The sequence below is a fragment of the Chenopodium album genome, chromosome 2 (genome assembly GCF_948465745.1).
Source record: "Chenopodium album chromosome 2, dcCheAlbu1.1, whole genome shotgun sequence".
In the NCBI taxonomy this organism is placed as follows: Eukaryota; Viridiplantae; Streptophyta; class Magnoliopsida; order Caryophyllales; family Amaranthaceae; genus Chenopodium; species Chenopodium album.
This window is the reverse complement of record NC_137835.1, coordinates 18,687,385-18,691,773: the sequence shown is the minus strand read 5'-3', so window position 1 is coordinate 18,691,773 and position 4,389 is coordinate 18,687,385.

Here is a 4,389-nt window from a genome sequence, read left to right as displayed (position 1 = left end):
AGGTGAAGTAGACCTTGAAGGTGGAAGAGTAACCTTATCTAAGAACACATGAAGAGACACCTTAGAAAAGTTAAACAAGATAGAAGAAGAGTTCCCTACCAGGAACTTAGTTCTCTAACAAGACCTATCTAAGTTCACTAACAGGAACTTGAAGACAACAAGTTAAGGAGTTGACTTGGTCTGCATTGAAGACAACAAGTTCTGGACGGACTTGGCCTGCGAAGTTCCAGTTTCAAACTGGAGTACAAGTGACAGCAAGAACTTAGTCCTGGACTACGTGAAGCCCAAGTGTCCGATGTTTACAGAATATTGGCGCAGCAGATTTATCTAGTTAAGATTTTATCTTTCAGATTTTCTGTAAATATGATAAGTGTGATTAATGTGTGAAATCTGTTAGAGGCGTGACAAAGAGCTTGGTATATTTAATCTAATAGGAAAGTTTAAAAAAGATAAGATTTTAAGAAAAAGATTTTATAAAAAGATATGATACTTAAAAACAAATTATTAAAAGATATTATTCTAATGATAATTTATCTTTGATTTTTTGTTAAATTAACATGTTTATCTTTTTGAAAACCCTACTTGCTATATGTGCTAGCCTTATATAAATATTAGAAAACTCATTTTCAGTTTTCTGTAACTTTTTGCGTGAAGAATTCTTATTGTGCTTTAATTGTGTAAGTTTGCCAAGATTATAATCTTTGTCATATTAGTCTCGGATTTCTTGCGGGACTTACCTTTCATATACTAGGAGTCAAGTATTTTGTATTTGTTGGGTTATTGGGTGAGTGTGTGAAATATACTTTGCATACGGTTGTGCTAGCTTCTAGAGGAAAGTTGTGAGGTAGTACTTAGAGAGTACAAGTGAATCTAAGTATGGGACTTAGATTAGGTAGGATAGAGTCCTACGATGTAGCAAGTTCAGTGTGGAACTTGTGAGTAAAGGTCTAATTATAATAGGTTGTAATTTGTGTTTTTTCCCTATTATAGTGAAGAGGTTTGGTTTTGGAAATCCCTTAGAAGGGTCGAGGTTTTACTTCTAGTTGGGCCCTAGAAGGTTTCCTCGTAAAATTTTGTGTGCATTGCTAGTTCCTTTACAATTCACCCCCCCTCTTGTAGTGTTCGTCTCAACTAACAGAGACACAAAGTTGTGAGGCAATTTCTAAAGAATGGTGTTATTGCATTGGGCTATGTAGGGTCCGAAAAGAACTTGGTGGATCCTTTGACGAAGGATTAGCAAGAAAACAAGTCGAAGAATCATCGAGGAGAATAGGACTCAAAGCCATGTGATACATTACATTTTTCCTAGTTCCTATGGTGATAATGGTTGTAATGTTTGTATGAGGTTGAGTGCTTAAAATCTTATTGGATTTTGTAGTATCCATTGTTGTTTATTGTGAGGTAGAGCACTTAAGCTTTTAATGAGTCTTTTTGCTATGTAGACGCATTCTAGGACTCACCTATTTGGTTGTGAAGATTAGCCATCTTCTATGAAAACCTTGGCCGGTTTTCTAGAGCCTCCACTAGACCTAAGGTGCATATGCTTGGCTATAAAAGAGCATATCTTTTCGCGGATCGGAGTCTATGTAAATTTTGGGGTAACATATGTGTTGTGGGGGTCTTGAGTTAAATCGTGGAGTTTCAAGGTTAGCCCACTCCATGATCAAGAGTCTAAGGATTTCAAGGTATTATCCACCCTTGTGCTTGTAGCTCATTGCCTCATTTCACTAAGCATTATGATTTCAAATTACTTATATAATATCTAATTGTTATGTATTAAACTCCTCTTATGTTAAATATGTTTCTTATCCTCATCTCTTGTTGGCTTTACTTCCCTTCCTTTAGTGGGACATTGTTGGAATAAAGAAAGAAAATACAAAGAAATCAGGTACAGACGCCTGATCGGACAGTGCTCCACCCCACCGGGCGCGAGAAGAGTCGTAAAGAATTGGAGTTTTGCCGCCCGACCGGGCGCGAGAACATCCCAATTTTTGGCTGGGTGCTCGCCCGACCGGGCGAATCTATGCCGACCAAGTGCGAGAGGACGTTAGAAAAGAGCTGATAGTCTGCCCGACCGGGCGCAAGAGCAACCCAGCTTTTGTCTAGGTGCTTGCCCGATCGGGCGCTTGTCAGTCCGTTGGACTTCAAACGGTTTTCCTTGGATTCTCTTTCTTGATTTCTCATTTGATTCTTGTAACCCCCATTGAGAGCTTCATAATGTTGATTAAATCACAATGATAATTCTTATTTTATTTCACCTTTGAAAATATCATTCATTGATCTTTCTTCTTCCTCTATTCACCATTATATATTGAAGGCCGATTTTATGATTATATACACTTGAAAAATTATATCAAACATAAGTTAAACACATTTTGTTCCTTAGGCATAATTTAAAATTTAACTCGACCTCTTACTCTAAAGTGTCTTAATGTGAGAGTGGTGAATAACCTTTGGGGACGATCCGGCGATTACAATTGTGCACCCTGATTGCACCGGAATTCATTTTCACAAAGGCAGTAATTTATTACCACGCCATACCGAATTTTATTCTATTTTATTGTTCTTGTTTTTTTCATTGTTTTTGTATTAGACACCATTTTTACGACATTATTAATTTTCTAGGCGATGTTAGCTGATCCAAACTTGTTTGCTTTTGCGGATGCCAAATTTATGTAATAGGGCATGAAGTTGATGCCCTGTTACTCAGACAATCTTTGATCAATCATCCCCAGCAATCTTAATTTTCAAAAAATCGAATATAGCCCTCATCACCTACATTAATTTGTGTGTCAGAATCAATTTGGACGTGCAGAAATTTCATTCAATTGAATGTATCAATGTATCATAGCCTGTGGTTGACTATAAAAAGAGCTAGTGCATACTAGTGGCATTTATACAATACAATAGTGAATGAATATAGCACTAGTTTTATGTTAGACCAAGCCACTGGTTGGAGAAAAAAGTTACTGAGTCAGATGCTAGAAACTTAAACAAGTTACTCAAAAATCGAAAGGCTAGCAATAAACTTATAAAGTTACCTAAATTTTTGAAAGCATAAATAGAATTAGAAAGCTAATTAATCCAACAGTTTTGGAAGTTAATATTTAGACGTTATTAACATGGAGTAATTGTTTTTAAAATGTTGCAACTAAAAGAGTCAACGTAATGAAGAACCGAAGAAGTATTAAAATATGTTGCAAACAATTTTATTCATGATGCATTAATAATACTAATACTGTGACATGTTTTCATTGCAAAAATTGAAGTTGATGTACACTGTAAAAAGGAAAAATTGCCCTTAATAATTCGACTTTTGACTCATTCGCTCAAAATAATCCCACGTATCGACTATTTTTAAATAATCCGACCTTTAATGTCAATTTGCTATAAATGATCCTAAATGACCTGTAACCGGTTGGATAGGTAATTTATTTTTATTAAGTTTAATTACAAATGTCATCACTTGATTGGTCAAAAAATAAGTTTTGATTTTAATTTTGTTTTGAAAATTGATTATTACTAATTAACTTTAATTAACTACCCCACAAAAAAAAAAAAAAAAAAAAAAATTAATTAACTAAAAAAAAAAAAATTAAAACCATAACCAGCCACATCGCAACCCCAACAACCTCCCTGCCCCTACCATCGGCCTACACCAGGCCTAGGGCCGCTAGACCCACCGCCACCAAACAGTTACACCGTTCGCCGACCAGTACCAACCACCCTTGTTCCATCGCAACTAAACCATCACATCCATCATATAATTCAAGGTGTTGGAATAGATAGGAGGTCGACGAAATCGACGGGTTGTGGGGAGGGGATTGGGGCCAAAACCAGGGCGTAGGGAAGGGAAGGGGGCCGAGAAAGGTACAGGGGAAGGGGATAGGGCCGAAAAAGATATTATGGTGGTCGTGGAGGGATTGAGGGAGGTCGAGATCGAGATGAGGAAGGGGTTTTTCGAGATGGTTGGTGGTTTAGGGAGAGGGGATTCGACGGTTCAGGGGAGAGGGGAGAGTGGTCGGCGTGGCGCTCTGGCGTTGGTTGGCAGGCAGGGGGTCGCGCTGGTAGGTGGTGGACTGGTGGGCTGCAGTATAGGGTGGTTGGGCTGGTGGGGTGGTTTTGTAATTAATTTAGTATTTTTTTATTTTTACCTTAAAAAATAATAATAATTTTTTTTGACCAATTAAATGTTGACACGTGTCATGTAACTTGCTATAACAAGTTAAATGAGCGGTTGGGACCATTCATAGCGGATTGGAATTAAAGGTCGGATTATTTAAAAATAATCAAACGGTGGGATTATTTTCAACAGATGAGCTAAAGGTCGGATTATTCCCGACAATTTTTCCCCGTAAAAATATGTGCTATTGAATTTTTCATTATAAA